The sequence below is a fragment of the Salvelinus namaycush genome, chromosome 21 (assembly GCF_016432855.1).
Source record: "Salvelinus namaycush isolate Seneca chromosome 21, SaNama_1.0, whole genome shotgun sequence".
Lineage (NCBI taxonomy): Eukaryota > Metazoa > Chordata > Actinopteri > Salmoniformes > Salmonidae > Salvelinus > Salvelinus namaycush.
In genome coordinates this window covers 46,395,978-46,407,359 of record NC_052327.1, presented here as the reverse complement: position 1 = coordinate 46,407,359, position 11,382 = coordinate 46,395,978, and positions in this window count along the sequence as shown.

The window sequence follows — 11,382 nt, the reverse complement described above, 5'->3', positions numbered from 1 at the left end:
TAGAATATGTGGACAACTACAAATACCTAGGTGTCTGGTTAGACTGTAAACTCTCCTTCCAGACATACATTAAGAATCTCCAATCCAAAATTAAATCTAGAATCGGCTTCCTATTTCGCAACAAAGCATCCTTCACTCATGCTGCCAAACATACCCTCGTAAAACTGACAATCCTATCGATCCTCGACTTCGGGGATGTCATTTACAAAATGGCCTCCAACACTCTACTCAACAAATTGGATGCAGTCTATCACAGTGCCATCCGTTTTGTCACCAAAGCACCATATACTACCCACCACTGCGACCTGTACGCTCTCGTTGGCTGGCCCTCGCTTCATACTCGTCGCCAAACCCACTGGCTCCAGGTCATCAACAAGTCTCTGCTAGGTAAAGCCCCGCCTTATCTCAGCTCGCTGGTCACCATAGCAGCACCCACCCGTAGCACGCGCTTCAGCAGGTATATCTCACTGGTCACCCCCAAAGCCAATTCTTCCTTTGGCCGCCTTTCCTTACAGTTCTCTGCTGCCAATGACTGGAACGAACTGCAAGAATCACTGAAGCTGGAGACTCATATCTCCCTCACTAGCTTTAAGCACCAGCTGTCAGAGCAGCTCACAGATCACTGCACCTATACATAGGCCATCTGTAAATAGCCCACCCAACTACCTCATCCCCATACTGTATTTATTTATCTTGCTCCTTTGCACCCCAGTATCTCTACTTGCACATTCATCTTCTGCACATCTACCATTCCAGTGTTTAATTGCTATATTGTAATTACTTTGCCACCATGGCCTATTTATTGCCTTACCTCCCTTATCCTACCTCATTTGCACATGCTGTATATAGACTTTTTCTACTGTATTATTGACTGTATGTTTGTTTATTTATTCCATGTGTCGAACTGCTTTGCTTTATCTTGGCCAGGTCGCAGTTGCAAATGAGAACTTGTTCTCAACTAGCCTACCTGGTTAAATAAAGGTGAAATAAAAAAATGGCTAGCTAGTTAGCGGGGCGCGCTAATAGTGTTTCAATCGGTGACGACACTCGCTCTGAGACCTTGAAGTAGTTGGTCCCCTTGCTCTGCAAGGGCCGCGGCTTTTGTGGAGCGATGGGTAACAATGCTTCGAGGGTGGCATTTGTCAATGTGTGCAGAGGATCCCTGGCTCGACCCCAGGTTGGGGCGAGGAGAGGGACAGAAGCTACACTGTTACATTGATGCTGTTGACCCGGATCACTGGTTGCTGCGGAATAGGAGGAGGTCAAAAGGGGGGTGAGTGTACCCTTCCAGTCTCCTTCAAGGTCACCCAAGTTGAGTCAAACAAATGTTTGACTCCGCCCACATTGAGCCCGGACCCGAATTGCACACTGTAGTCAGGAGTACTTGATCAAAGTTGACGTTTTAAAAGTGTTTATAGGGACGTCACAAGGAAGGATCTAAGATGGCTGACCTCTACTTTCGACATAAGATTTTGCCTTACATGGACCCCTCTGCTTTTTATTCAACTGTGTTGTATGTAAAACATGAAATAAGTAAATTGATGTAATACTAATGGTCACATGATGGAACTACAGTGTTGCAAAGAACATTAACTTTTGTTACAATATACTGTCTATCATATTGGTGTAACTGTTATAACACAGGATACTTTGTGGGAACCTTTCATGCCTACATTGAGTTTTATTTGGAGTTCCCTTCCCTACATTCAATTATGATTTGTAATTCAAGAAATCATTTAAAAAACAGCAACCATGGAAGAGATTGGTTAGTCAGTAGACCTAACAGGTAGCCTATAAAGAGAGAGCAAGTAAAGTTGATGTTACCTGAGCTGTGTATGAGTCAGCTTTTAAAGTTACAAATACAGAAAACCCTCCCTGTTGTAACCTACTGCATTGCAAATTCATACTCATACTTGTATTACAGTAATGTTGAACATTATGATAATTGTAAATTACAAGATATGTTGTATAGTTGGCCTATAGAAACCAAGATCTGTAGTTTCTCCTTCAGGCAGGAGAACTTCTCAGGAGACACCGGTTGTAGGGGAGAGTGGGTTAAGTTGAGCTACTTTTTACATTCAACATCACTCCATCAAGGGAAATATAGTATTCTTTCTAACAAATATATCTACATATATTTCAGGATGTTGTGTATCCCTGAAAATAATCAGAATTCATGTAAACATTACAGTTTTGAAAACATAGTGTCCAAAAAAGTGGTCTCTTGGCACAACTTATCCCATGTATTGGTTAAATTAAGCCACCTACACATTTCTGTACTAAATTAAATATTACCACTACCTTTTTTAAACGGTCTATATTTATTTCCCAAACATAATTCAACACAATCACATTTATTTTTTATAATTTGAACACAGGCTTAACACCTAACAAACACTTATTTTTACACTTTACCATAGTCCAGGCCCTGTTGTTACCTTATATCTTAGCAATAATGCCTTGCATTACGCCTGGGAAGAAAACGCTTCAATTTGCTCGACATGTCCTTGGCTCAACTTAATCTAAGGTAAACATTTTGACTATATTAGCCCACACAGCTACAGGGATGCACTTTAATGCTATGTTTAGGGCCTCATATTGAAGCTTATAGAGACCAACTAACTTCATAGAACTTTGTTCTATACATTATCTACTTTAGTTTAGGTACAAGCATCATGTCACGGCCGTCGTCGGAAGGAGACCAAGGTGCAGCGTGGTAAGCGTACATTTTCTTTTATTATTGTCAATGTCGCCAACAAAACAAGAAACAAAGAAACAACTGTGAAGCTTAACAGGGCTATAGTGTCACTAACAAAGATAACTAGCCACAAACACCAAGGGAAAAAGGCTGCCTAAGTATGATTCCCAATCAGAGACAACGATATACAGCTGTCCCTGATTGAGAACCATACCCTGCCAAAACATAGAAATACAAAACATAGAAATAAAGAAACTAGAATGCCCACCCTAGTCACACCCTGGCCTAACCAAAATAGAGAATAAAAACCTCTATGGCAAGGGCGTGACAGTACCCCCCCCCCCCCCCCCCCCCGAAGGTGCGGACTCCGGCCGCAAAACCTGAATCTATAGGGGAGGGTCCGGGCGGGCATCTATTCACGGCGGCGGCTCCGGTGCGGGATGTAGACCCCGCTCCACTTCTGGCTCCCCGCACTTTGGTGGCGCCTCAGGTGCGGGCACCTCGTCGCCGACCCCGGACTGGGAACCCTCGTTGCAGGCCCCGGACTGGGAACCCTCGCTGCAGGCCCCGGACTGGGAACCTTCGCTGCAGGCCCCGGACTGGGAACCCTCGCTGCAGGCCCCGGACTGGGAACCCTCGCTGCAGGCCCCGGACTGAGGACCCTCGCTGCAGGCCCCGGACTGGGGACCCTCGCTGCAGGCCCCGGACTGGGGACCCTCGCTGCAGGCCCCGGACTGGGGACCCTCGCTGCAGGCCCCGGACTGGGGACCCTCGCTGCAGGCCCCGGACTGGGGACCCTCGCTGCAGGCCCCGGACTGGGGACCCTCGCTGCAGGCCCCGGACTGGGGACCCTAGCTGGCGGTTCCGGACTGGGGACCGTCGCTGGAGGCTCCGGACTGGAGGCCGTCGTTGGAGGCTCCGGACTGGAGTCCGTCGCTGGAGACCGTCGCTGGAGGCTCTGTGCCATGGATCATCACCGGAGGCTTCGTACCATGGATCATCACTGGAGGCTTCGTGCCATGGATCATCACTGGAGGCTTCGTGCCATAGATCATCACTGGAGGCTTCGTTCGTACAGCAGGTACAGGACTCACCAGGCTGGGGAGACACGCAGGAGGCCTGGTCCGTGGAGCAGGCACAGGACTCATCAGGCTGGGGAGACACACAGGAGGCCTGGTCCGTGAAGCAGGCACAGGACTCACCGGGCTGGAGAGACACACTGGAGGCCTGGTGCGTGGAGCAGGCACCGGATACACTGGGCCGTGGAGGCGCACTGGAGGTCTCAAGCGTAGAGCTGGCACAACCCGTCCTGGCTAGATGGTTACTTTCGCCAGGCAAATGCGGGGCGCTAGCACAGGACGCACTGGGCTGTGCAGGCGCACCGGAGACACAGTGCGCAGAGCTGGCACAGGAAATCCTGGGCCGTAGAGACGCACTGGCGGCCAGATGCGCTGAGCCGGCACCATCCGTCTTGGCTGGATGCCCACTCTATCCCGGCCGATGCGGGGAGCTGGAATGTATCGCACCGGGCTATGAACGCGCACTGGAGACACCGTGCGCTCCACCGCATAACACGGTGCCTGACCAGTACCACGCTCCCTACGGTAAGCACGAGGAGTTGGCTCAGGTCTCCAACCTGACTCAGCCAATCTCCTCGCGTGCCCCCCCCCCCCCCCCCCCCAAAAAAAAATTGGGGGCTGCCTCTCGTGCCTGCTTCGTTGCCGTGACTCCTGGTATCGTTGTCGTTCCTCCCTCGCTACTTCCGCCTGTTTCCATTTCAGGGTCTTGTCCCCTGCCATAACCTGCTCCCATGTCCAAGATGTCCTCCACTCTCTCTTCTCCCGGGCCCAGGACCCCTGCTCCTCCTGGCCACGCTGCTTGGTCCTTTGGTGGTGGGTAGTTCTGTCACGGCCGTCGCAGGGAAGGAGACCAAGGTGCAGCGTGGTGAGCATACATTTTCTTTTATTATTGTCAATGTGAAGCTTAACAGGGCTATAGTGCCACTAACAAAGATAACTACCCACAAACACCAAAGGAAAAAAGGCTGCCTAAGTATGATTCCCAATCAGAGACAACGATATACAGCTGTCCCTGATTGAGAACCATACCTGGCCAAAACATAGAAATACAAACCATAGAATTAAAGAAACTAGAATGCCCACCCTAGTCACACCCTGGCCTAACCAAAATAGAGAATAAAAACCTCTCTATGGCAAGGGCGTGACACATCATGAAACCCATAGCACAATACATTAATTTGACTTGATGAAAATCTGTTTTTTGTACCTAACTTGCTTACCACTTTTTCCATGTGGTTTCTTCCTTCAAACTCCATGAAATTATGACCTCTTCCTAAATATTTGGTCAAATAATTAATTTTGTGTTTGGTTTCCTAGAAACAAGTGTGGCTCAACTTACCCCACTCTACCCTATAGTAGCCTCCGACACTTGCCAGCTTTGCCTCTGAATGCCCCAGCATCAGCCTAGCATGTCAATGAAACCAGATTACGCTGCAGGGAGAATTCTCTCTCCTGCCTAATTTTTAATGCTAAGATCTTGTACTGGGTGCTAGTGGGTAGTAATGTGCTCTTTTGAACTGTATTTGTCACTGTGCAAAGGTCCTCTGCCAGCAGCATGACATAGCCAGCTACTGCTGTAGGGGCTCAGTCCCAGTCCTCAACTGCTAGTGTGTTTGAGGAGTCTGGGGGAGAGTCACCATCGAAACTGGTTCATTTGAATATGGAGCAGAACTACCTCTATGCTAGCCGCTAGAGAATAAGGATCTTATGATAATGGAATTTATGTTACCCCTTGATTTGTGTGCATTTAATGGTGCAGAAACTATTCTTATGTTCTTTCTTAAATATTGAAAATAGTTTTTAGCTTTTCATGTCAGCTTAGGTCCTATACCCGTTTTTCTCAGAGTAAGGTAGAATAATGAACATTAGCTTGCAAATAAGATGTAAATAGTGAAGTATGTCATGTAACACAATGACCAATGATTCAACAGAGGCACAGTCAATTTAGTGTATGTAAACTTCTGACCCACTGGAATTGTGATGCAGTGAATTATAAGTGAAATAATCTGCCTGTAAACAATTGTTGGAAAAATGACTTGTGTCATGCACAAAGTAGATGCCCTAACCGACTTGCCAAAACTACAGTTTGTAAACTTCAGACTTCAACTGTACATGTTATTCAAATTATTTAATCCAAACTGCTCGCTCCAACAAGCTCGTAGCCATTTCTATTTTAGACAATTAGGCTGCGTTTGTAAATTTCGTTTGGCTATATACTCCGATTTCAGAGCACTCTCGTTTGAGTGTGCCAGAGCGCAGACTAACTGATGAATTTACAAACGCCAACACCCGTTGAATATGACAGGTTGGCAAATAACAGAATTCAATTGCTGCTGGCAGCACAGTTACAGTCACTAACGCTCTAGATAACATGAAAACAGCCTTACTAGCTCTGCTAAGGTGAGTAAAATGGTCAGAGTGAGGTGTTCTCTCATTTGTGTCTGGAAATAACTAACAAGCTAGCCAACTTTAGCCAGTTAGCTTGGGCGCTTGACTGTATTGTGAGGTCAGAAAGCTCGGATCAGATCAATCCTACTCCTTTGCCAAAGCGCTCTGAACGTTCCAAGAGCGAAACTCAATGAATTTACAAATTGACAATCTGACAACACTCTGAATTTACGAATGGACCAAAACGCACTCAGACACACTGGAGGAAATTTACGAATGCAACCTTAATGCGCTGCAAGTCCCGCCTCTCCCATCTCTTCATTGGTTTTTAGGAGCATACAGTATACCCACGTGGGTGATTGAAAGATGAACTGAGGTCAACACTCCAGTCCAGTTGGTGGTGGTATGGCACCTTAAATTTGGTTGCCAACCACCATATAAAGTCTACAGAAGAAGACTGAAGGAGGCAAGATTATTAGAAACTGTGAATTAACTATCAGAGTAGAGAACACACGATTTTGTGTGACTCAAAATGGGTCAAAATTAAACAACGATCCAGAAATATAGGACCTTGTGCATTTCAGGTAAAATAACAACCCATTATTTATATCCCAGGACAAATTAGCTAGCTACAGCACACTAGCTAGCTAAATGACCATGCATGTTTCATATGTGGTTTGACCTGTCACCAAATTAATATAGTTGGTTCAGAGTTAATTTGATATTTCAACCTGGATGTCCTGATCGTGTCTGGTGTGGATGAACTAAATCAACATGCGCATGCGGATGCACGCACGTGCCCAGTGTAGTCAGCACTTTAGGCCGTTTTAATTTTGTCTAGAGCGATGGTGACTAACTGTGCTGCTGGCAACAATTTAATAACGCTTTTTTGTCTACGTTTACTGACAACGGTCATATTCAACGGGTGTTGCGCCTTCATAAATTAATCAGTTATTCTGCACTCTGGCACACTCAGAAGAGTGCTCTGAAATAGGAGTAGATAGCCAGAGTGAATTTACGAATGCACCCTAAGATAGACACTAAAAATGTAGCGAAATTACGGTGCCTGTTGCTACAAGTGTGTCTCAGCGTACTGCCTTATGTTAGTGTTGTGTTCTTGGTTTTGTTGTTTTATTAAAACGTTGCACCTGCTTCCGACTCACCACCCCATCATTACAAGCTGTAGTCAATGAATAGCATTCTCACATAGGTGTTCGTTTTGTCCAGATGTGAAATGGCAGTGTGGAGTGCAATAGAGATTGCATCATCTGTGGATCTGTTGGGGCGGTATGCAAATTGAAGTGGGTCTAGGGTTTCTGTGATAATGGTGTTAGCCATGACCAGCCTTTCAAAGTATTTCATGGCTACAGATGTGAGTGCTACGGGTCAGTAGTAATTTAGGCACGTTATCTTAGTGGTCTTGGACACAGCGACTATGGTGGTCTGCTTGAAACATGTTGGTATTACGGACTCAGACAGGGAGAGGTTGAAAATGTCAGTGAAGACACTTGCCAGTTGGTCAGCGCATGCTCGGAGTACATGTCCTGGTAATCCATCTGGCCCTGCGGCCTTGTGAATGTTGACCTGTTTAAAGGTCTTACTCACATCGGCTGCGGAGAGCGTGATCACACAGTCGTCCGGAACAGCTGGTGCTCTCATGCATGTTTCAGTGTGACTTGCCTCGAAGCTATAAACTATCAAAATAAAGTCGCACACTCCATGTATAATCTCCCAGCAATTTAATGGGTATTTACCAACGTTTCGGCATCACTGTGCCTCCCTCAGGTTAACGTCATAAATACTTGAACCAGGTTATGTAGACACACAGTGCAATTAGTGTAACCAATGACAGTGGAGGGGTGTGTCATACGTTAATTAAAATTAATTAGTGAAACTGTTAAAAAAATAGTGTATGGAATATTAAATATATTATGCTATTGTTATCATATAGAAACATAATGGAATATTGTACATCATATTAGCATCAACATACATTGTTTCATTCAATTGTACATAATTTCGTATTTTTTTTTTTACATGTAATATTGGTTCAACCTTAATATATAATGAACATCATCAACAGGGGGAACATATTAGGTGTATTCTAATAAGCTGTAAAAATAATTTTTCAATTTTAAAGACTTGTTCATAATGGGATCAGGGATCTTTCGACCTGTATGTGGGTGTCTAAAGAAATACGTTTATTTGGTGCTATTACACTGTGCGCATGAGCCACATTTGTAGTTCCCATTTGGGATAGGTGTCAAGATTGTCTGAGTGGTTCCGGGGGCATGTCAGATCTCGCCAAACTATCTACAATATTGCGACCACGCTTATAGACCACCAGTGGGAGTTCCTTGAAGAGGTGTGCAATTTTTTTATCTGATTGCAGAATATGCCAGTGCTTTTTCAGGATTGCTTTCATTTTCTCCAAACCCTTGGTGTACTTAACACAAAAGACGGTTGCCTTGTTTTTCTTCTTTGGTTGAGTTTTTAGTAATTACGCTCTTGGTTTTTGAGATATTTTCATCATTGTGGCATCAAGACTTTTGTCCTTGTAGCCTCTCATTTTGAATTTATCTGTCATTTTTTTTTAGTATTGCTGTCAAAATCTGACTGGTGGCCACAGATTAGTTTAACCCTACATAACTGGCTAAATGGTAGACCATTCTTGAGGGGAAGGGGATACATACTATCCGCACATAGCAGGGTATTGTGGTCTGTGGGCTTTGTGTATAAGTCTGTGTGTAATGCATCATTCTCTTTGATAATCCGTAAGTCCAGGTAGTTTATTTTTCTCTCATCAGTCTGCATGCTGAATTTGAGCTATTCAGAGCTCTCATTTAGTAGAGTTTGGAATTCATTTAGTTCCTGCTGCCTTCCTTCCCAGAGCACAAAGACATCATCTATGTATCTCTTCCATAGAAGTATTTTAGAAAGTAAGGGGTGTGTGTCTGTTTTAAAAAGGAATGCTTCTTCAAATTGTCCCACATACAGGTTTCCATAGTTGGGGGGAAAAGGCTACACCCCAAATTTGAAGGAAAAAGTCTGACTCAAAGACGAAGTAGTTATGGGATAATACCAGTTCAGTAAGTTGTAAGATGCAATCATTGGATGGAGCAAGAGTAGAGTCTCTCTGCTGAAGGAAGTGTTGCAGCGCCTGTAAGCCTCCGGTGTGTGGGATGTTAGTGTACAAGCTCCCCACATCAAACGTGGCCAGCAGGGTGCCCTCTGGTATCCTTCCTAAGCCTTCTATCAATGAGATCATGTGACTTTGACATAAGATGGGAGATTCTCAAACATCGGTTTAATGTGGTAATCCACAAATTTAGAAATGTTGGATGTCACAGAGTCGATTGCTGCTACAATACCTGGAGGAGGAGATACTTGTTTGTGTAATTTAGCGACTGTATAGAAAGTTGGTATCTTGGGAAATTTCACACATAGAAATTCAACTTCTTGTTTAGTGATTTGTCCTGATTCCCAACAGCTTTCCACTGTAGATAAAATATTATGCTGGAATTCCAGGGTAGGGTCACAATTCAGTTTGCGATAGAAGTCACTTTTAGATAGTTGTCGGCGACATTCATTCACATAGTCACATTTGTTTTGTATACAAATTCCTCCTCCTTTGTCACATTTTTTTATGATAATCGAAGGATCTGACTTTAAGTCCTTAAGAGCCATTCTCTCATCTCTACTCAGGTTATCATAGGATTTGTGTTTCTGTTTGTCTTTCAGTAAGTCACCTACATAATTTTCAACAATCCTACAGAAAGTTTCTATGGAGGCATTGCATTTGGTGGGAGGTACAAATAACTTTTTGCTCTAAATGTAGTTCTCTCAGAGTTCTCAGGTACCTCAGCTGGGTTAATGGCTCCATCTCCTCCTTGACTCACGGTAGGACAGGTAAGTCTATTGATTGCGTGGTAGACCTATGTATACAACTCACTGAGGATGACATTTCAAGTGGAGTCATGTAAGTTTCACTCTTATCAAAGAACTCACGCAATCTCAGATGACGGAAAAACTTGAATAGATCTATCTGGACATCAAAGTCATTCATGTATGCAGTGGGTACAAATGTTAACCCCTTATTGAGAACACTGAGGTGAGCGGATGTCAGGGTCTTACTTGATAAGTTGAAGACATTTAGCTCCTGTTGGACTGTGGGCTCGTCCTGGGTCTCAATTGATAGGTGTCGCGGTGTGGTAGTGGATTTCTTCTTCCCCCGACGTATGTGTCGAACCCTCTTACGTGCTGGGGGTGTTGGCCTCGACGTTGTTCCCGGTTTCCCCGCCCTCTGTTGTAGAAAAAACGCTCACCGTTGGTAGAGGAGCCAGAGTTAGCGCTGTCTGTGGATAGTACTTGCCTCGAAGCGAGCATAGAAGTTATTCAGCTCGTTTGGTAGGCTTGTGTCACTAGGCAGCTCTCGGCTGTGCTTCCCTTTGTAGTCTGTAATAGTTTGCAAGCCCTGCCACATAAGATGAGCGTCAGAGCCGTTGTAGTACGATTTGATCTTAGTCCTGTATTGACTCTTTACCTGTTTGATGGTTTATCGGAGGGCATAGCGGGATTTCTTATAAGCTTCCGGGTTAGAGTCCCGCTCCTTGAAAGCGGCAGCTCTACCCTTTAGGTCAGTGCGAATGTTGCCTGTAATCCATGGCTTCTGGTTGGGGTATGTACGTACAGTCACTGTGGGGATGATGTCATCGATACACTTATTGATGAAGCCAGTGACTGATGTGGTGTACTCCTCAATGCCATCGGAAGAATCCAGGAACATATTCCAGTCTTTGCTAGCAAAACAGTCCTGTAGTTTAGGATCTGCTTCATCTGACCACTTTTATATAGACCGAGTCACTGATGCTTCTGCTTTAATTTTTGCTTGTAAGGAGGATAGAATTATGGTCAGATTTGCCAAATGGAGGCCGAGGGAGACTGTTGTAAGCGTCTCTGTGTGTGAAGTAAAGGTGGTCTAGAGTTTTTGTCCCCCTCTGGTTGCACATTTAACATGCTGATAGAAATGAGGAAAAACTGATTTAATTTACCCTGCATTAAAGTCCCCGGCCACCAGGAGCGACGCTTCTGGATGAGCATTTTCCTGTTTGCTTATGGCGGTCTACAGCTCATTGAGTGTGGTTTTAGTGCCAGCATTGGTCTGTGGTGGTATGTAGACAGCTACGAAAAATACAGATGAAAACTCTCTAGGTAGAT